Raw genomic sequence first — 23,679 nt, 5'->3', positions numbered from 1 at the left:
AGAACAATGCACTGCACATAGTAAGCGCTTAACAAATATTTTTTTAAGCGCTTAGTACAGTGCTCTGCACACAGTAAGTGCTCAATAAATGATTGAATGAATGAAATGGCCAACTGAGTGATCAACAGCCGAGCCATTGGCCATCTCCAGAGGGAAGGACAAGACTTCCGGGAGGAGCGCTCCCTACGGCTCCCGATCCAACGGGATTCCGGATCCTCCCTGTGGGACCTCGCGGTCCCGCAGCTCTTTCAGGACACCGTGTTGCTCCTCGATTCCTCAGTGACAACGCGACCCCTCTCATGGATTGTTTTTGAAGTCCCCACAGGGCCTCTGGCACAGCGCTAAGACCCCCTCTAGACTGTCAGCTCGTCATGGGCAGGGAATGTGTCTGTTATATTGTACTCTCCCAAGCGCTTAGTACAGTGCTCTGCACACAGTAAGCACTCAATAAAGACGATTAACTGACCGACTGGAAATTCAAACTGCAGGTAGAAGACTGGATCCCGCCCTCCAGGAAATCAGTTCCACTCCCTTTCCCCCGCTTCCGCTCGCTGCTGGGTAGAAAGTCGATTCCTGATGGCAGTGTTTAAGGCTTCGCACACACTGCTCACTGCTTATGACAAGCAGCGTGGCTCAGTGAAAAGAGCCCGGGCTTGGGAGTCAGAAGTCATGGGTTCTAATCCCGGCTCCGCCGCTTGTCAGCTGTGTGACTTTGGGCAAGTCACTTCACTTCTCTGGGCCTCAGTTCCCTCATCTGTTAAATGGGGATTAAGACTGTGAGCCCCACGTGGGACAACCTGATCACCTTGTATCCCGCCCAGCGCTTAGAACAGTGCTTGGCACATAGTAAGCGCTTAACAAATACCATCATTATTATGTCCCCAAGGGGTTAGAGGGCTACAGAGGCTAGAACTCCCAGCAGAAAGGGGGCTTCTCAACCCAGCCCTGCCTCCCACATTAGCCTCTGACACGGGCCTGCCTTCTATAATAAAAATGACGATAGACTACATCTTTGTGGCACCAGACTGAAACCAGGCTCTTCCTCAAGAGCACTTTCTCCTGAATCCCCTCGTGTGAGTCCTTCAAGCATGGACTAGTGATTAGAGCCCAGCACTAAGCCATGGTGCTTGTCTGCCGTGTGACTTTGGGCAAATCACTTTACTTCTCTGTGCCTCAGTTACCTCATCTGGAAAATGGGGGTTGAGGCCATGAGCCCTACGTGGCACAAGGACTGAGTCCAACCCAACCTATTTATGTCCACCCCAGTAGTAAGCACTTAATTTTTAGGGGCTTGAGAGTCACAAGGCCCAGGGTTCTCATCCTGGCTCTGCCACTTGCTTGCTTCAAATCATTTAACTTCTCTGCACCTCTCTCCCTTTCTCCATCCCCCTCCTTCCCTTCCCCACAGCACCTGTATATATGTATATATGTTTGTACAGATTTATTACTCTATTTATTTATTTTACTTGTACATATCTATTCTATTTATTTTATTTTGTTAGTATGTTTGGTTTTGTTCTCTGTCTCCCCCTTTTAGACTGTGAGCCCACTGTTGGGTAGGGACTGTCTCTATATGTTGCCAGCTTGTACTTCCCAAGCGCTTAGTACAGTGCTCTGCACACAGTAAGTGCTCAATAAATACGATTGATTGATTGATTGATTGCACCTCAGTTTCCTCAACTGTAAAATGGGGATACCTGTTCTCCGTGCGAATTAGACCGTGAGCCCCTGGTGGGATAGGGACCGTTTCTTAACTAATTTATTTGCATCTACTCCAGCGCTTACATATAAGCAGCTTGGCTCGGTGGAAAGAGCCTGGGCTTGGGAGTCAGAGGTCGTGGGTTCTAATCCCGGCTCCGCCACTTGTCTGCTGTGTGACTCTGGGCAAGTCACTTCACTTCTCTGGGCCTCAGTTCCCTCATCTGTAAAATGGGGATTAAAACTGTGAGCCCCCATGGGACAACCTGATCACTTTATAACTCCCCCCCAGCACTTAGAACAGTGCTTTGCACATAGTAAGCACTTAATAAATGCCATCATCAATTATTATTATTATATAATTTGACATATAGTAAGCGCTTAACAAATACCATAAAAAAAAAGGAGTGGATCCTCCTGTGCTGATTGGGAGGAGATGAAATCTGACAGGAACTCTCATGATGCTTAGGGAGAGTCAAATTCCCAGGGATTGTCCCCATCTAAGGCCCCCCAGTTTCTGCCACTCAAAAGATCCCATCTACCTCTTCGGTCGCACCGGTCACCGAATCGCTCTATTGTGCTGGGTCCTGGGGGTTACTCACAAAACTAGGTTAATCAACAGACACTTGTGGTCCCACTTACATATGCCGAAACCAATAATGCCCATGGGCACCCTGAAGTGGGTACCTCTCTCCCATCATCAAAGCATCAGTACCAAAACAGCAAGGTCTACACAGAGCAGGCGCCGCTAACCCTTTTTTCCCTCGTGGTTGTTTTAAAGAACACAAGCAACTTAAAAGTAATTGTTCTGAGATTACAGTTCACTTAGCCTCATCGGTTAGATTAGTCAATTTCCTTAATTGTATCCACTTACCGGACCGCATACATTAAGGCTGTCTGGGAAAGATGTATTTTTAGCCCATACTATCCCACAGATGCCTTTCATCCAAAATTGGATAAAATGTTTTGTGGGCACAATTGGAGAAGCGCGAAAACATTTTCATTAAAAGCTGGGCCTGTCAAATCAGCTTGTTTCACAGTCTTGGAAGTTGAGGATCCTGGTGTCATCTGAGGGTAGCTATTTCCAGAATTTCAAGGGGTAACTGTCCTCATCTCCTCGGCTGAGGAGGCACCTACGGCCCTAGTCTTGTCCCGATCTCCACCAAGGGATCTGGTGGCCTATTCTCCCCAGATATTTCACAATTGTCCCATGAATGACAGCTGGAAAGTCAGTGTGTCAGGAAGTCAACTGCATTTATTGAGCGCTTACTGTGTGCAGACAACTGAACGAAGTACTTGGAAGAGTACAATGTAAGAATAAACAGACACAGTCCCTACCCACAACGACCTTACAGTCTAGAGGGGGAAAAACTGGCCAGTTGTAGCCCTTGGGCTAGGCTGCCCTTCTTGGCTGTGGCTGAGCCCTCACACCAACCTGGAGTTCTGCTTAGGGAGGGGATAGAGAGATAGAGAAGGGAAGCTAGAAAATACCAGAACAGAGAGGAAGACGTCTCCCAAGCTAACTAAAATCCCAGAAAACTCCAGGACCATAGCAGACCCACTGATGCTCCGCTTCAGTTCACATTGGTCCACGTCCCTGTAGCTGCTGCATGCAGAAAGGAAAGTGGTGGGGGTTCATGTGATCCACCAGAACCACCAGGTCTGGGGCTGTTTACCATCACCAAGGGTCCAATGGAAATCAACTGGCCATATTGGTGCCCTGGAGGCCCTACTAAGTATATCACCACATCACATCCAAGGCATCACCAAAACCTGCCAGTCTCAGCTCCGCAACATTGCCAAGATCTGCCCTTTCCTCTCCATCCAAACCGCTACCCTGCTTGTTCAAGTTCTCATCCTATCCCGTCTGGACTACTGCACCAGCCTTCTCTCTGATCTCCCATCCTCGTGTCTCTCCCCACTTCAATCCATACTTCATGCGGCTGCCCGGATTGTCTTTGTCCAGAAACGCTTTGGGCACGTTACTCCCCTCCTCAAAAAGCTCCAGTGGCTACCAATCAATCTGCGCATCAGGCAGAAACTCCTCACCCTCGGCTTCAAGGCTGTCCATCCCCTCGCCCCCTCCTACCTCACCTCCCTTCTCTCCTTCTACAGCCCAGTCCGCACCCTCCGCTCCTCTGCCGCTAATCTCCTCACTGTGCCTTGTTCTCACCTGTCCCACCATCGACCCCCGGCCCACGTCATCCCCCGGGCCTGGAATGCCCTCCCTCTGCCCATCCGCCAAGCTAGCTCTCTTCCTCCCTTCAAGGCCCTACTGAGAGCTCACCTCCTCCAGGAGGCCTTCCCAGACTGAGCCCCTTCCTTCCTCTCTCCCTCGTCCCCTTCTCCATCCCCCTCATCTTACCTCCTTCCCTTCCCCACAGCACCTGCATATGTATATATGTTTGTACATATTTATTACTCTATTTATTTATTTATTTTACTTGTACATATCTATTCTATTTATTTTATTTTGTTAGTATGTTTGGTTTTGTTCTCTGTCTCCCCCTTCTAGACTGTGAGCCCACTGTTGGGTAGGGACCGTCTCTATATGTTGCCAACTTGTACTTCCTAAGCGCTTAGTACAGTGCTCTGCACACAGTAAGCACTCAATAAATACGATTGATTGATTGATTGATCACCGTTTCCCCTGTATGCAATGTCTCGGAAACAATAGTGGGCTGTACATGTCTAAGGCTCAGAACTGATTCCCGTCGTTTTAAATAGACAAGCTTTTCCTGGGGTCTGTAGAATTCACAGCTTGTCATTTTCAACATTTATTTCACTCAAGGGGCCCCGGACCCCACTGTACAATTTCCAGAGCGATTCTACCTTCATCCTCTGCTCACCAAGAGGGTACCTGGGGACGTCGCAAAGCTTCTAGTTTCACTAACCTCCTCTGTCCAGCATTCATTCATTCAATCGTATTTATTGAGCACTTACTGTGTGCAGAGCACTGTACTAAGCACTTGGAAAGTACAAATAGGCAACATATAGAGATGGTCCCTAACCAACAACGGGCTCACATTCTAGAGTGCTCAAAGCACTCCTGTAGGGAGACAGGAAAGAGACAGAGGAGCGCCGAAAGAGAAGGCGCCCTGTGAATTGGAGGGTGCCGGAAGACACCGGGAGCACCAGGGAAAAGCGCGTGGTGGCGGAAGGGGGAAAATATTCCAGATGAGATGATCTTTACTCTTGAGAGAAGGAAAAATTCCAGAGCTACATTCTCTCCTTTCCCAGGGTCCAAAGCCTGAGCCAGCAGAGAAGCAGCATGACTTAATGGACAGAGCACAGGCTTGGGAAGCAGAATGACCCAGGTTATAATTTCACCCCACCACATAGAGAAGCAGTGTGGCTCAGTGGAAAGAGCCCGGGCTTGGGAGTCAGAGGTCTTGGGTTCTAATCCCGGCTCCGCCACATGTCTTCTGTATGACCTCGGGCAAGTCACTTAACTTCTCTGAGCCTCAGTTACCTCATCTGTAAAATGGGGATTAATACTGTGAGCCCCCTGTGGGACAACCTGATCACCTTGTATCCCCCAGCGCTTAGAACAGTGCTTTGCACATAGTAAGCACTTAACATGCTATCATTATTATTATTCTCTGAGATTCAGTTACTTCATCCGTAAAATGGGGATTAAGAGTGTGAGACCCATGTGGGACAGGGACTGTGTCCAATCTGATTAGCTTGTATAATAATAATAATAATAATAATAATAATAGTAATAATAATAATAATAATAATAATAGCATTTATTAAGCGCTTACTATGTGCAAAGCACTGTTCTAAGCACTGGGGAGGTTACAAGGTGAGCAGGTTGTCCCACGGGGGGCTCACAGTCTAAATCCCCATTTTACAGATGAGGTAACTGAGGCCCAGAGAAGTGAAGTGACTTGTCCAAAGTCACACAGCTGACAACTGGTGGAGCCAACTGGAAGGTTTGGAAGTGAGACTTGAAAAATCCTGGACTCCCAACATTCCACCGACTCCCGGGACCGTCCACCTCGACTTTCGGCTCTCTGCCAGTTCACTCCACCGCGCACATCAGTTATCTCCCATTCATAGGGACATTTCCTGGTCGGGACCAATGGCAGGCCTCGAGAAGCAACCAGAAGCAAATCAATGGGCATGATGCGTTCCTTTCTCTGGATAATGGATGCATTTCCCTCTTGGAATGTCTTTCCCACTCCACCTTGGGCTGTCACGATGCCACTGGGTGCTTATCTGTAACTCCGTTGATCTATTTTTGTTATTTATGCACCTGCACTTGATCTAATTAGACGTTCGTGTTCCTAGACCTACTTGCTCCTCCCGCTCTCGGCACCCAGTGTTCTGCAGTGTTCGATAACTACAGTTGATGATAATGATCAGGGTGAGAGTACGAGTATTTGGTTCTTTGCAGAAATGAAGATTTTTTTCAGGAGAAAACATGAGCTTTAGGCAATCGTCCTAATTGCCCTTGGAAATGTGACCTGGAATTCCCCAAAGGAGCACATATTTCCAAAAATCAAGCCTCGGGCTACTCATATGATCCTGAATTTTGGGGGGGGGGGGAAATACCCCTCCTCCCCTCCAATACATGAGGCTGGGTCTACACCTGCTAATTATTTGGATTATTCCATCTCAAATGATGCACTCGTTTTAGAATTACCTGGATATTCCAGGAAGGTGGCGTTTTACAATCTGAATTATTTGGATATTTGGATGAAAAGAACACGGAAAGAACATGGACTTGTGGGTCAGAAGGACCTAGCTTCTACTCAGAGAAGCAGCGTGGCTCAGTGGAAAGAGCCCGGGCTTGGGAGTCAGAGGTCATGGGTTCGAATTCCAGCTCCGCCACTTGTCAGCTGTGTGACTTTGGGCAAGTCCCTTCACTTCTCTGAGCCTCAGTTACCTCATCTTTAAAATGGGGATGAAGACTGTGAGTCCCACTTGGGACAACCTGATCACCTTGTAGCCGTCCCCAGCGCTTAGAACCGTGCTTTGCACATAGTAAGTGCTTAACAAATGCCATCATTATTATTACTGTTATTATTTCTGTCTCTGGTTTGCTGTGTAACCTTGGGCAAGTCACTTAATTTCTCTGTGCCTCAGTTACCTCATCTGTAAAATGGGAATTAAGACAGTGAGCCCCATGTGGAAAATAGACTGTGCACACCTGATTAGCTTGTATCTACCCCAGTATTTAGTACAGTGCCTGGCACATAGTAAGCGCCTAACAAATGCCATTAAAAAAACGAGGCCAGACTGCATTTTAGGCCCTAATTATCCATATCTTGTCATCTATTATTATGTCATTTAAGGATAGATGAAATATACAATAATAAATGATAATGCATACTGCATTTTCTTTTCTTATGAACAAGTTTGGTTTTCACTCTCCACACTTAAATCTTCTAGACTGTAAGCTCGTTGTGGGCAAGGAATGTGTTTATTGTTATATCCTACTCTCCTAAGCAGTGTGGTTCAATGGAAAGAGCCTGGACTTGGGAGTCAGAGGTCACGGGTTCAAATCCCGGCTCCGCCCCTTGTCAGCTGTGTGACTTTGGGCAAGTCACTTCACTTCTCTGGGCCTCAGTGACCTCATCTGTAAAATGGGGATGAAGACTGTGAGCCCCACGTGGGACAATCTGATCACCTTGTATCCTCCGCAGCGCTCAGAACAGTGCTTTGCACATAGTAAGCGCTTCGCGAATGCCATCATTATCATTATTCGTATTATTGTTACCCCAAGTGCTTAATACAGTGTTTTGCACAGAGTAAGCGCTCAATAAATACGATTGAATTAACGAATGAATGAAATCACTTCTTCAACTGAGGAAGCCCAACCTACTCGGAAGCTACCGATGTTAAAGATGGAGAGTCAAAAGGAAGCAGCGTGGCTCAGTGGAAAAAGCCCGGGCTTTGGAGTCAGAGGTCACGGGTTCTAATCTCGGCTCCACCCCTTTTCTGCTGGGTGACCTTGGGCAAGTCACTTCACTTCTCGGGCCTCAGTTACCTCATCTGTAAAATGGGGATTAAGACTGTGAGCCCCATGTGGGACAGGCTGTGCCTAACTTGATTAGCTTATATTTACCCCACTGCTTAGTACAGTGCCTGGCATAGTCATTCATTCAATCGTACTTATTGAGCGCTTACAGTGTGCAGAGCAGTGTGCTAAGAGTTTGGAAAAGTACAGTGCAATAGTGAGCACTTAGCAAATACCGTTTAAAAAAAATATTTCCAAATAAGTCAAGCAAGGGTCTTCCCACAGCCTGGTCAAGACCTCCATTTTCTTTTTCTCCTGCTTCTGATTCTGCCCAGATCACCATCCTCGTGACCAAATTGAGAGATTTTTTCCTTTTCTTGCAGATGCCCTCTGCCCTCCTTGCCTTCCCCCTCCGCCCTGGTCAACCCCAGTCTCCTCATTGCCCCGACTGACCCAAAGTCATTCGGGCTTGGCTTTTTAACTGGCCATGATCTGTAAATCTCTCTTTCTCCTAATCCTGCTTGAGATCAAACTGATTTTTAAATTCTGCCTGACCCAAAGTCATTCGGGCTTGGCTTTTTAACTGGCCACGATCTGGAAATCTCTCTTTCCCCTAATCCTGCGTGAGATCAAACTGATTTTTAAATTCTCTTCGGTGTGACCTCCTCGGAGTGTTGGGTTTGATTATAATTGCAGGAGGCTGCACTGATTTAATTTACATATTAGGGATTTAGGGCCTCTTGACCTCAATACGCAAATTAATGTCAGGGATGATGGAAATTGGGAATAAAATCTGGTTTCTACGGCATCGACTCTTTCTGGCTTTAGAACGCCTTGAGACTGACTCCAGAGACAACAAGCACCTTGCGGGCAGGAATCGAGTCTGCCCACTCTATTGTATTGCCCTCTCCCAAGCGTTTAGTACAGTGCAGCGCTCAGCAAATACCATCGATTGACTGATTTTACCTTTCCTTATTCTGTACCCTACTTAGGCACTCCGGGAAGAAATACTTCATCACAACAGTTGCTGTTCATTCAATTGTTCTTATTGAGCGCTTACTGTGTGCAGAGCACTGTACTAAGCACTTGTTGTTGTTGTTGTTGTTATTGTCTTACTCTGTCAAGTCGAATCTGACCTATATATAGCAACACCATGGATGCAACTCTCCCAGAACACCCCACCTCTAGTTGCAATCATTCTGGTAGTGTATCCATAGTTTTCTTTGTAAAAATATGGAAGTGGTTTATCATCGCCTCCTTCCGCGCAGTGAACCTGAGTCTCCACCCTTGACTCCTTCCCGGGCTGCTGCTGCCCAGCACAGGTGAGTTTTGACTTGTAGTAGATGGCCTTCCACTCGCTAGCCACTGCCCAAGCTAGAAATGGAACGGGTAGGCCTCTGCTTGACTCTCCCTCCCTTAAGTCGAGACTGGTACCCAACATTACTACTTCCGAGCCCTTCTGCTCATCTTTAAGGGTGGCCACGTCAACTGATTGCGGAGGGACACGGATAAAAATGAACTCCTGCCATCCTATGCTGTTTGAATCTGCTCCGTTAACTCTCCAGAGAACACCGAGCCAGAGACTGCAACCCGAAATGGTATCTGAGCGCCAGGACAGAATAGGGGATGGGTTGTCCCTTTCTCAGGTGAGTCATTTCAGTGCAAACAGTCATTTTGCAGATGAGGCAACTTCTCTGGGCCTCAGTTACCTCATCTGTAAAATGGGAATTAAAGCTGTGGGCCCCATGTGAGACATGGATTGTGTCCAACCTGATCAACTGTTCCAAGTGCCGGGGGAGATACAAGCTAATCAGGTTGGACACAGTCCCAGTCTCTCATAAAGAAGCAGTGTGGCTCAGTGGAAAGAGCCCGGGCTTTGGAGTCAGAGGTCATGGGTTCTAATCCCAGCTCCGCCACTTGTCAGCTGTGTGACTTTAGGCAAGTCACTTCACTTCTCTGGGTCCCCATCTGTAAAATGGGGATGAAGACTGTGAGCCCCCCGTGGGACAATCTGATCACCTTGTAACCTCCCCAGCACTTAGAACAGTGCTTTGCACCTTGTAAGTGATTAATAAATGCCATCATCATTACTATTATTATTATAGGGGTCACAGTCTTAATCCCCATTTTACAGATGAGGTAACTGAGGCACAGGGAAATAAAGCAACCTGTTCAAGGTCACCCAGCAGAAAAGTGGCGGACCCGGGATTAGAACCCGGGTCCTTCTGACCCCTGGGCCACGCTGCTTCCCCTGTTGTAAACTGATGTCCATCAGGATGGCACAAAAGCATTCAATCTTCTGGCTCTTTCGAACCCCCATGGAGGAGCAGCTTTCCAGGTGGCAGTGCCCGTTATCTCCGGGGTCGGGGGTGGGTGGGTGGGTGAGTGCTGAGAAAGCCGGGTCAGAATTATTCAGCCATAAATAAACAGATTCAGGAAGAAGGGTCCTGGCTCGGGGACTGAAGGTCAGAGTCCCATGGAGCAGGAAACACAAAAACCTCTCTGCCTTGGCATTTGAAGAAATGTCACACTGGATGGGTCAGCGTGGTATCAACTCATGGCCTTTGTCAGGCTGGTGCTGGTGGTGGGGTGATATTTATATAGCTGCAGCCTCAAAGCCAGAGCCAGCGGGTCCCCCCTCCATCTCCCTTCCCACCCCTGGGGCGGCACCACGAAGAGCCCAGGCTCTTCCCGCCCGCCAATATTCAGACTGGGAAATGAGTAGCGCAGCCCCCCGTTAGGTCGGGAAGGAAGGAGGGCAGAGCCGCCAAAGTTCCCGGCGAGGGGGAACTCCCTGCCACCTGCTGTGCCACCCACTGATGGACTCTCCTGGAAAGCATCAGCCAACGCTTGTCGTCCTCCCCAGCGAGCAAAGCACCCGATCCCCTCGAGAAGTAACCCATCGTTAGGTGAATGGATAAGGGGAAGGACACTGGTCACTTCTTGACAGAGGGAGACCACCAGCGCATCACCCAGGGCCCCAGCCGTCAGGCCTCAACTGAGGGGAGCTCGAGGTCGAGAGGGATCGACTCGGCAAATGGTGCCTCTTTCCCCATCCCAGCGTCACCCACCTGCTCTCTCCCTCCCGCCCTTCATCAGCGAGAGCCAGCCCCTCCTCTCCCCTTCTCTAGTCCCTTAAAGAAACTCCACATCATTCCCTGAGGTTTTCAGAAGGTGAGGAATACAGGCCTGGAGCAGATGGAGGTATTTGGAGTCAACCATTTTTGGCTAGGGCCACACGTGACAGGAGCTGAGGTGACTGTCTTCCCAGAACTGGATACTTCCTTACTCCCCTCCTCAAAAATTTCCAGTGGCTACCAATCAACCTATGCATCAGGCAAAAACTCCTCACCCTGGGCTTCAAGGCTGTCCATCCCCTCGCCCCCTCCTACCTCACCTCCCTTCTCTCCTTCTCCAGCCCAGCCCGCACCCTCTGCTCCTCTGCCACTAATCTCCACACCGTGCCTTGTTCTCGCCTGTCCCGCCATCGACCCCCAGCCCATGTCCTCCCCCTAACCTGGAATGCCTTCCCTCTGCACATCCACCAAGCTAGCTCTCTTCCTCCCTTCAAAGCCCTACTGAGAGCTCACCTCCTCCAGGAGGCCTTCCCATACTGAGCCCCCTCCTTCCCCTTTGTCCTCTCCCTCCCCATCCCCCCCCCGCCTTACCTCCTTCCCCTCCCCACAGCACCTGTATATATGTATATATGTTTGTACGTATTTATTACTCTATTTTCATTCATTCATTCATTCAATCGCATTTATTGAGCGCTTACTGTGTGCAGAGCACTGTACTAAGCGCTTGGGAAGTCCAAATTGGCAACACCTAGAGACGGTCCCTACCCAACAGCAGGCTCACAGTCTAGAATGGTTATTTTATTTTGTCAATATGTTTTGTTTTGTTGTCTGTCTCTCCCTTCTAGACCGTGAGCCCGCTGTTGGGTAGGGACCGTCTCTAGATGTTGCCAACTTGGACTTCCCAAGCGCTTAGTCCAGTGCTCTGCACACAGTAAGCGCTCAATAAACATGACTGAATGAATGAATGAATGAACGAGGGAAGTATAACGAGGGTGGCCTGGTTATCCTCACAGTTGCAACCGTGCCATGCCATCTGTTCCCCAGAGCACTGACAAAAACCCACCAATCCCCTCAAGAGGCAACCCATCACTCAGGTGAATGGATAAGGAGAAGGGAACGCAACACTTCCCACCACAACTTCACTAACATTTATTATTACTACTACTACTACTAATAATAATAAGTGCTGTATTTGTCAAGCGCTTACTATGTACCAGGCCCTGGGGTGGTTACAAGCAGATCGGATAGGACACAGTCCCACGTGGGGCTCACTGTCTCAATCCCCATTTTGCAGATGAGGTAACTTAGGCACAGAGAAGTGAAGTGACTTATCCAAGGTCACACAGCAGACAGGTGGCAGAGCTGGGATTACAACCCTGGTCCTTCTGACTCCCAGCCCCGTGCTCTTTCCACTAGGCCATACTGTTTCTAGTCACATTTCCGGGTTACTGACTCGATCTGAGAGCTCACCTCCTCCAAGAGGCCTTCCCAGACTGAGCCCCCTTTTTCCTCTCCTCCTCCCCATCCCCCCCGCCCTACCTCCTTCCCCTCTCCACAGCACCCATAGATATATTTGTACAGATTTATTACTCTGTTTTACTTGTACATACTTACTATTCTATTTATTTTGTTAATGATGTGCACTTAGTTGGGTAGGGACTGTCTCTATATGTTGCCAACTTGTATTTCTCAAGCGCTTAGTACAGTGCTCTGCACACAGTAAGCACTCAATAAATACGATTGATTGATTGATTGATTTAGCTTTAATTCTATTTGTTCTGACGACTTGACGCCCGTCCACATGCTTTGTTTTGTTATCTGTCTCCCCCTTCTCGACTGTGAGCCCGTTGTTGGGTAGGGACCGTCTCTAGATGTTGCCACCTCGTACTTCCCAAGCGCTTAGTACAGTGCTCTGCACACAGTAAGCGCTCAATAGGACTGAATGAATGAATGAATCTGACTGACTGGGCAGGTTGAGCAGGCCCAGGAAGTGATCCTTCTCTACCGGGGTCATGCTATCCCTGTCAGATGGGGGCATTCTCCACCTCTTGATCGTATTGAGAGGGTATCTACTGAACTCCCATTGGGATTGTACTGTATTAAGCACTTGCTGCCTCCGAGCACTGCAGTAGAAAGAGAGAGAGATCAAAGAAAAAGGGAGATGGAGAGAGCCGGAGGCAGGGGGACGAATGAGGTAAAAAAGAAACAGTGTGGTCTAGTGGAAAGAGTAGGGGCTCGTCCTCCTCCTCATCATCATCATCGGAATTTATTGAACGCTTATCACGCGCAGAGAGCACTGTACTAAGTGCTTGGGAGAGTACAATGCAAGAGAGTTGGCAGACATGTTCCCTGTTCACAATGGGCTTACAGTCTACAGACATTAATATAAATTGTATATTTAGAGACTACAATTAATATAAATTGTAGTCTCTATGTGTTGCCAATTTGTACTTCCCAAGCGCTTAGTACAGTGCTCTGCACATAGTAAGCGCTAAATAAATACGATTGATTGATTGATTGATTGATTGATTGATTCCCGGCTCTACTGCTTGTCTGCTGGGGGACCTAGGGTGAGTCACTTAACTTCTCTGGGCCTCAGGGACCTCCTCCAGAAAATGGGGATCCAATTCCTGTTCTCTTCCTACTTTGACTGTGAATGGTTCTCCCTCCTACTTAGACCGTGAGTCCTCTGTGGGACAGGGACTGCCTCCGACCTGATTAACTTGCATCTACCCCAGTGCTCAACACACAGTAAGCACTTAACCCGTTGTTGGGTAGGGACCGTCTCTATATGTTGCCGAATTGTGCTTGCCAAGCGCTTAGTACAGTGCTCTGCACACTGTAAGTGCTCAATAAATATGATTGAACTTAAATACGATTTAAAAAAACCCCAAGCACACCCTGCTAGTCCTATGATTTTGCGGTTATTTCCCTCACTGTCTGAGATTCCTGTCCCCTCCTTGAGGGTGGCTTAGGAGCCTCTTTTCCCTCCTAGCAACCCCGTATCTTCAAGCCCAACCCATCGTAGCTAGCAACATTCTCAGCATCCAACTGTCGGCGCTAATTCCCAATCCCGCCATTCCCCAGAGCCCAGACAGAGCCTGGGACCTCACCCGGCACGTTGCTCTTGTTCCGCGAAGAACTGGGAACACACGACAGGGAGGGGAGGTGCCGGATTGTTCTTTCTCCCAGTTTGCCTGCAATCTTCCGGCAGGTTGAAGCCAGCTCACCCCGGCCTGCCCAAACCCCCTCCTAGCACCTGTCCGATTGATGGATGACTCCGTTCCCACTCAGCGGTGTCCCCGCAACGTCCAGAGGCTGTGGCAATCACACTCCCACTAGGGCAGCTCAAGGGGAATGGGGAAGGGAAAGAGGGATAAACAGGAACACCAGTGTACTACGCGGCAGACCCGGGAGAGAGATTTCATCTCGCTTCTGAAAATCAGCCACACGCCAGCCGAGGCTTCTGAGCAATCAATCAATCAATCAATCGTATTTATTGAGTGCTTACTGTGTGCAGAGCACTGTACTAAGCGCTTGGGAAGTACAAGTTGGCAACATATGGAGACAGCAGTTGGGAGGAACAGGGAAGGGTTCTGACAAGAGTCTCTGAGAAGCCGATCGTTAACCATGTCTTTTCACAGATAAAATTTCCCTTCCCTCATTTGGCAAAGGAAACAAACAGGTGCCTTTCTACATCCTCTTTCTGCCAGGAGCCTTGGGCGCGAGAGAGGCAGGGGAGATTTTTTGGGGGGTCCCCAGATTCAGAGGTCCATGGAACTGTCCACACCTTAGTAGCCTGCTTTGAAACTGGTTCTAGCGCCCGAGCAGACAAAACCAGGGAGTTCCAGAAAGTATACAAAGCATCGGAAATCACAGATGAGCAAACCTATTTTCTGTTTGTGTAGTGGTAATAATCATAATTATGGTGGTATTTGCTAAGCCAGGCACTGTACTAAGCTCTGGGGTGGATACAAGCAAATCAGGTTGTACTGTACTGTGAGCCCCTGTCTTACGTGGGGCTCACAGTCTCGATCCCCATTTTACAGACGAGGGAACTGAGGCCCAGAGAAGTGAAGTGACTTGCCCTAGGTCACACAGCAGACAAGCGGTGGAGCCGGGATTGGAATCCATGACCTCCTGATTCCAAGGCCCCTTTATCCACCATGCCATGCTGCTTCTCACGGTGCGCCTTTCCCTTCCCTTCCAGGGGATTTAAAATCTCAGGGTTGTCTCTGTCCCCCCGCCTCCCTCTAACCACCTCACAAAGCATATTCCCATCCTGTCTTGCTTCCCAGTAAAGCGAGTCCTGGCTGCACTGGGAAGTGAAGAGACGGAACCAAAGCCGAAATGCAACTCTTGGAATCCTGCCCGGGCCTTGCTTCCTTTAGGCTGGGAAATGAACCGGAGTGCAAATCACATCAGGAGAAAGCAGATTCTGTGCCCTTAGGGGTCTCCAAACTTCATCACGTTGCTGTTTATTAAATGAAAGGGAGGACAAAATAAAGTAAGCCTCTCTCGCTGCTGGAAAGTGGACCTGAGCATGGGGCTTGGTGTGAGGACACAACAAGTCTGATTTCTGTTCCGGTCCCAGCCTGGGACCATGAGCCGGTCAGGTGGCTTGGCTCAGAGGGATAATTAATAATAATAATAATGATAATGGTAGTTGTTAGGTGCTTATTATGTGTCAGGCACTGTAGTAAACGCTGGGGTAGATACAGGCAAATCAAGATGGACACAGTCCCTGTCTCACATCATCATCATCATCAATCGTATTTATTGAGCCCTTACTGTGTGCAGAGCACTGTACTAAGCGCTTGGGAAGTACAAATTGGCAACATATAGAGACAGTCCCTACCCAACAGTGGGCTCACAGTCTAAAAGGGGGAGACAAAACCAAACATACTACAAAATAAAATAGAATGGATATGTACAAGTAAAATAAATAGAGTAATAAATATGTACAAATGAGGTAATTGAGACACAGAAGTGAAGTGACTTGTCCAAGGTCACACAGCATTCATTCATTCATTCATTCAATCGTGTTTATTGAGCGCTTACTGTGTGCAGAGCACTGTACTAAGCGCTTGGGAAGTACAATTCAGCAACATATAGGGACAATCCCTACCCAACAACAGGCTCACCGTGTAGAAGATAAAATGACAGCTAAGTCTCAGTACTTTGGGGCTGGGAGGAGGGGGAAGACCAAAGGGATAAATACAATGAAAGATGTGCACATTCATTCAATCATATTTATTGAGTGCTTACTGTGTGCGGACCACTGTATTAAGTGCTTAGGGAAGTACAATTCGGCAACATATAGGGACGGTCCCTACCCAAGAATGGGTTCATTCATTCAATCGTATTTATTGAGCGCTTATTGTGTGCAGAGCACTGGACTAAGCGCTTGGGAAGTACAAGTTGGCAACAAAGATGGTTCACCGTCTAGAAGATAAAATGACAGCTATGTCTAAGTACTTTGGGGCTGGGAGGCTGGGGAAGACCAAAAGGAGAAATAAAATGACAGATGTGTACAGAAATGCTTTGGGGCTGGGAAGCCGGGGGGGGGGGGGGGGCGGAGTGGTGAAGAACAAAGGAAGCAAGTCAGGGTGATGCAGAAGGGAGTATGTTGCCAACTTGTACTTCCCAAGCGCTTAGTACAGTGCTCTGCACACAGTAAGCGCTCAATAAATACGATTGATTGATTGATTGGAAGATGAGAAAAAAAAATAAAGATGGAATGAATGACTGAATGGATGAAAGCTGCTTTTAAGGCTCCATTGAGAAATCGATGGAATCCATCATAGGCCAAGGGGGCTCGTCCGGGAGCAGATAAGTGGTGGAGCCAGAATTAGAACCCATGACCTTCTGATTCCCAGGCCTGGGCTCTATTTACTACACCACCCGGGGGGCTGTCCTGTGGATTTTAAAGGTTTCTCTTGCCAGGTGTGCTACTCATTCATTTATTCCACTGCATTTTTTGAGCATTTACTGTGTGTAGAGCACTGTATTCAACACTTGGGAGACTACAACCTAACAATAAGCAGACACATTCCTCTGCCCACAGTGAGCTTACAGGCTAGAGGAAGTGTTCTATCCGGCCTATCTTGGCCCAGACCTTCGCACAATTAAGAGCTGTTCAATTGATCGATTACCTTTATACTTGTCACACCTCATGCCATCCACCATTGCCCAACATAGCTGCCTGGGTTTTTAGATTTAATCCAGGTGGTGAACTACAATAATGGTTGGTTGCTAACACACCTGAATATTCCCCTATTCTGTCAGGTATTTTGGCGCTCCTCTCGCCAAGACAATAATTATGCAGTGTGATTCAATTTTTTGAATCATTGATCAATTGATCATTGATTAATGATCAATTGTTCCAACTGATCGAACACACCAGGTCATCCTGCTTCTGCCCAAGAATAAAGCAATTGCCTCACTTAATAATAATAATAATAATAATGGCATTTATTAAGCGCTTACTATGTGCAAAGCACTGCTCTAAGCACTGGGGAGGTTACAAGGTGATCAGGTTGTGCACGGGGGGCTCACAGTCTTAATCCCCCTTTGACAGATGAGGGAACTGAGGCCCAGAGAAGTGAAGTGACTCGCTCAAAGTCACACAGCTGACAAGTGGCGGAGCCGGGATTGGAACTCATGACCTCTGACTCCAAAGCCCGGGCTCTTTCCACTGAGCCCGCAGCTTCTCTTACTTGCACGCTGTCCACCCGGTAACATGATTTAAAATAGACAGGTTTGGGTTTCTCTCCGCCCCGTCAGGGGTCTCCTTGCCAAGCTGATGATGGAAGAAATTAGCTCCTTTAGCTTGCCAAAATTCCCCTTCGTCGGCAATACTGATCCATCTTGAACTCCTAAACGATTGCTTAGCCCCAAGGGAAAACCATCTGAAAACGATGACTGGGCAATGTAAAAATGAAGGGCCAGGCTGACGATCTGCCGCTGCCCTCTCTGCCCCATCTAATCCAGGACGCAGGAATGATGGACATTTAGAGAAGCATCGTGGCTCAGTGGAAAGAGCGCGGGCTTGAGTCAGAAGCCATGGGTTCAAATCCCTGCTCATCCACTTATCAGCTGTGTGACCTCGCTCAGGCAAGCCACTTCACTTCTCTGTGCCTCAGTTCCCTCATCTGTAAAATGGGGATAATAATAATAATAAGGATGGTATTTGTTCAGCGCTTACTACGTGCCAAGCACTGTTCTAAGCGCTGGGGGGATACAACGTGATCAGGTTGTCCCACGTGGGGCTCACAGTCTTGATTCCCCATTTTACAGGTGAGGGAACTGAGACCCAGAGAAGTTAAGTGTCTTGCCCAAAGACACACAGCTAAGTGGCGGAGCCGGGATTTGAACCCATGCTCTCTGACTCCAAAGCCCGGGCTCTTTCCACTGAGCCATGCTGCTTCTCTAATAATAATAATAATAATAATGATGGTATTTGTTAAGCGCTTACTACATGCAAAGCACTGTTCTAAGTGCTGGGGGGATACAAGGTGATCAGGTTGTCCCACATGGGGCTCACAGTCTTAATCCCCATTTTACAGATGAGGGAACTGAGACCCAAACAAGTTAAGTGTCTTGACCAAAGACACACAGCTAAGTGGCGGAGCCGGGATTTGAACCCATGATCTCTGACTCCAAAGCCCGGGCTCTTTCCACTGAGCCACGCTGCTTCTCTAATATAATAATAATAATAATAATAATAATAATAATAATAATAATAATAATGATGATGGTATTTGTTAAGTGCTTACTATGTGCAAAGCACTGTTCTAAGCACTGGGGGGATACAAGGTGATCAGGTTGTCCCACGGGGGGCTCACAGTCTTAATCCCCATTTTACAGATGAGGGAACTGAGACCCAGACAAGTTAAGTGTCTTGCCCAAAGACACACAGCTAAGTGGCGGAGCCGGGATTTGAACCCATGTTTTCTGACTCCAAAGCCCGGGCTCTTTCCACTGAGCCACGCTGCTTCTCTAATAATAATAATAATAATAATAATAATAATGATGGTATTTGTTAAGCGCTTACTACATGCAAAGCATTGTTCTAAGTGCTGGGGGGATACAAGGTGATCAGGTTGTCCCATGTGGGGCTCACAGTCTTCATCCCCATTTTACAGGTGAGGGAACTGAGACCCAGAGAAGTTAAGTGTCTTGCCCAAAGACACACAGCTAAGTGGCGGAGCTGGGATTTGAACCCATGATCTCTGACTCCAAAGCCTGGGCTCTTTCCACTGAGCCACGCTGCTTCTATAATAATAATAATAATAATAATAATAATAATAATAATAATAATAATAGTATTTGTTAAGCACTGACTATGTGCAAAGCACTGTTCTAAGCGCTGGGGGGATACAAGGTGATCAGGTTGTCCCATGTGGGGCTCACAGTCTTAATCCCCATTTTACAGATGAGGGAACTGAGACCCAGACAAGTTAAGTGTCTTGCCCAAAGACACACAGCTAAGTGGTGGAGCCGGGATTTGAACCCATGATCTCTGACTCCAAAGCCCGGGCTCTTTCCACTGAGCCACGCTGCTTCTCTAATAATAATAATAATAATAATAATAATAATAATAATAATAATAATATTTGTTAAGCGCTTACTACGTGCAAGGCACTTCCCCTTTTAGATTGTGATCCCACTGTTGGGTAGGGACTGTCTCTATATGTTGCCAATGTGTACTTCCCAAGCGCTTAGTACAGTGCTCTGCACACAGTAAGCGCTCAATAAATACGACTGATGATGATGATGATGATGATGAAGGCACTGTTCTAAGTGCTGGGGGGATACAAGCTGATCAGGTTGTCCCACGTGGGGCTCACAGTCTTAATCCCTATTTTACAGATGAGGGAACTGAGGCACAGAGAAGTTAAGTGACTTGCTCAAAATCACACAGCTGACAATTGGCGGAGCCGGGATTTGAACCCATGACCTCTGACTCCAAAGCCCATGCTCTACCCACTGAACCACGCTGCTTCTCTAATAAATGAAGGGATGAAGACTGGGCCCTACATGGGATGACCTGATCTCCTTGTATTCCCCCCAGCTCTTAGAATGGTGCTCTGCACATAGTAAGCACTTAACTAATACGATTATTATTATGGTTCTCCCCCCCAGGAGACGGGAAGGGCTGAGGCTGGCTGGCTTGTCCCCGGAGCCGTGGAGCGGGGTGCGTTACGAGCCCTTTGGGAGTTGGAATGAACGGGACAAGGCAGGATCACAGCGGCCGAGGGCGCAGCCCATCTCGTCCCCAGTCACATGGAGGGGAAACCAAGTAAACCAAGCAGCCCAAACAGCCCTCCGCCCCTAGCAGGATACAGACGAGAAGGAGCCTGCAACTGAGGAATCACAGAAAGCAGGAATCCTTAACCAACTGAGAAGCAGCATCAATCAATCAATCAATCAATCAATCAATCAATCGTATTTATTGAGCGCTTAGCCGAGTGGAAAACAGCACGGGCCTGGGTTCTAATCCCGGCTCTGCCAGTTGTTTGCTCTCTGACCTCATTCATTCATTCATTCATTCTGCCAATTGTTTGCTCTCTAACCTCATTCATTCATTTAATCATATTTATTGAGCGCTTACTGGGTGCAGAGCACTGTACTCAGCGCTTGGGAAGTACAAGTTGGCCACATAGAGAGACGGTCCCTACCGAACAGGGGGCTCACAGTCTAGAAGGGGGAGACAGAGAACAAAACAAAACATATCAACAAAATGAAATAAGTAGAATGAATATGTACAAATAAAATAAGTAAATAGAGTAATCAATCAATCAATCAATCAATTGTATTTTATTGAGCGCTTACTGGGTGCAGGGCACTGTACTCAGCGCTTGGGAAGTACAAGTTGGCCACACAGAGAGACGGTCCCTACCCAACAGTGGGCTCACAGTCTAGAAGGGGGAGACAGAGAACAAAACAAAACATATCAACAAAATAAAATAAATAGAATGAATATGTACAAATAAAATAAGTAAATAAATAGAGTAATCAATCAATCAATCAATCAATCGTATTTATTGAGCGCTTACTGGGTGCAGAGCAGTGTACTCAGCGCTTGGGAAGTACAAGTTGGCCACATAGAGAGACGATCCCTACCCAACAGGGGGCTCACAGTCTAGAAGGGGGAGACAGAGAACAAAACAAAACGTACTAACAAAATAAAATAAATAGAATAAATATGTACAAATTAAGTAAATAGAGTAATAAATACATACAAACATATATACATCTGTACAGGTGCTGTGGGGAGGGGAAGGAGGTAAAGGCGGGGGGATGGGGAGGAGGCAGAGAGGAAGGAGGGAGCTCAGTCTGGGAAGGCCTCCTGGAGGAGGTGAGCTCTCAGGCTAGGCACCAAAGTTCTCTGGGCCTCAGTTTCCTCCACTGTAAAATGGGAATTCAATCCCTATTCTCCCTCCTAGTTAGATTGTAAGCCCCATGTGGGACAGGGACTGTGTCCAATCTGATTAATCAGGTTGCCACTTGTCAGCTGTGTGACCTTGGGCAAGCCACTTAACTTCTCTGGGACTCAGTTCCCTCCTCTGGAAAATGGGGATTAAGACTGTGAGCCCCACGTGGGACAACCTGATCACCTTGTATCCCCCCCAAGCGCTTAGAACAGTGCTTTGCACATAGTAAGCGCTTAACAAATACCATCATTATTATTATTACTATTGATCGGTATCTACCCCAGTGCTTAAAACAGTACATAGTACGCATTTAACAAATATAATGATAATAGTACTAGAATACTAGAAAAAGGTATTTTAGGGCCTTGGGGGCAATTCACCGTTAAAATAACTGTTGAGAGTTTGGAAGGGTTCAGAGGTCTTTAGCTGTTATGTTGATATTATCCTTTAGCGATCATCAAGTACTCCTAAAGTGCGTGGGGGGAAGGGGTTCATTCATTCAATTGTATTTATTGAGCGCTTACTGTGTGCAGAATTAGAAAGACCTCATTCTGCAGACTCACAGCATCTCATGTCGTGTACCCAAGCGGACTCGCTTTTCACTCAATCATTTCATTCATTCGGTCGCATTTATTGAGCTCTTACTGTGTGCCGAACACTGTACTAAGCGCTTGGAAATTACAATGCCGCAACAAAGAGAGACAATCCCTGTCTACAGCGGGCTCACAGTCTAGAAGGGGGGAGACAGACATCCAAACAAGTGAACAGGCATCAATAGCATCAATATAAATAAATAGAATTATATATATATATATAAGTAAATATATATATATATAATATATATATCAATATAAATAAATAGAATTATATATAGATAAGTAAATATATATATATATATATATATAACATGTATGCATGTATATATATACATGCATACATGTTATATATATATAAGTAAATATATATATATAATATATATATCAATATAAATAAATAGAATTATATATAGATAAGTAAATATATATATATATAACATGTATGCATGTATATATATACATGCATACATTAAAACAAGTAAACGGACATTAATATAAATAAATAGAATTATAGATTTGAACGTATATACACAGGAGCTGTGGGGTGGGAGGAGGGTAAAGGGAGTGAGTCGGGGAGATGGGGGGGACGGGGAGCTGAGGAAAAGGGGGGCTTAATCTGGGAAGGCCTCCTGGAGGAGGTGACTCTCACTTGATCGAAGGGCCGTAATCCTGATGGGCTGAACAGCATTCTTACCAAAACACACAGTGAAACCTTTCTTTCTAGTACTTGGAGAGTAATAATAATAATAATAATAATAATAATAAAATAATAATAATAATGGTATTTGTTAAGCGCTTACTATGGGCCAAGCACTGCTCTAAGCGCTGGGGGAGATACAAGGTAATCAGGTTGTCCCACGTGGGGCTCACAGTCTCCATCCCCATTTTACAGATGGGGTAACTGAGGCACAGAGAAGTGAAGTGACTTCCCCAGGGTCACACGGCTGACAACAGTATTAAGCAGCGTGGCTCAGTGGAAAAGAGCCCGGTCTTTGGAGTCAGAGGTCATGGGTTTGAACCCCGGCTCCACCAATTGTCAGCTGTGTGACTTTGGGCAAGTCACTTGACTTCTCTGGGCCTCGGTTACCTCATCTGTAAAATGGGGATTAAGACTGTGAGCCCCACGTGGGATACCTGATCACCTTGTAACCTCCCCAGCGCTTAGAACAGTGCTCTGCACATAGTAAGTGTTTAATAAATGCTATTATTATTATTATTATTATTATTATTATTATTATTATTATTATTATGTTCCCAGCCCCTAATGAGCTTATAGTCTAAAGGACAACACGAACAGCCTTTTTGAGGCTGTCCTTCCTATTCTCCCTGGAGATAGATTGTGATCCCTTTTCATCTGCCCCCCCTCCCCTCCCCATCACCCCGACTTGCTTCCTCTGTTCTACCCCACCACCCCACAGCACTGGTGTGTATATATACGCACATATTTATCATTCTATTTATTTTTATTAATGATGTGTATTTATCTACAAACCTATTCATTTATATTGTTGCTACTGATGCCTGTTTACTTCTTTTGATGTCTGTCTCCCTCCATCTAGACTGTGAGCCCGTTGTGAGCAGGGATTATCTCTTTGTTGCTGAATTGTACTTTCCAAGCGCTTAGTACAGTGCTTTGCACACAGTAGGTGCTCAATAAATACAATTGAATGAAGGAATTTCCTTGAGAGCAGGGATGGGGTCTGCCTATTTTTCCCTGGTTTCTAGTCCTGGGACTTCCTGGAATGCTCAATAAGTCACCCACGGAATGGTGAGGGTGCAAGCTCATTGAAGGCAGGGAATGTGTCCATTTAGTGTTGTATTGTACTCTCCGAAGCCCTTAGTACAGTGGTCTGCACACAGTAGGCGCTCAATAAATATGACTGAATGAAGGAATCCCCTTG

The 23,679-nt window shown here is 46.9% G+C and overlaps 1 protein-coding gene across 2 annotated transcripts in view; it reads right to left on the bottom strand.

Moving 5' to 3' along the window:
- The window catches only part of PPARGC1B (PPARG coactivator 1 beta), a 222,474-nt gene that overhangs the window by 41,945 nt on the left and 156,850 nt on the right, over positions 1-23,679 (bottom strand). The window lies entirely within an intron of this gene.

The sequence above is a fragment of the Tachyglossus aculeatus genome, chromosome X1 (genome assembly GCF_015852505.1).
Source record: "Tachyglossus aculeatus isolate mTacAcu1 chromosome X1, mTacAcu1.pri, whole genome shotgun sequence".
NCBI classification, from domain to species: domain Eukaryota; kingdom Metazoa; phylum Chordata; class Mammalia; order Monotremata; family Tachyglossidae; genus Tachyglossus; species Tachyglossus aculeatus.
This window is presented reverse-complemented; position numbering and strand designations above follow the sequence as displayed.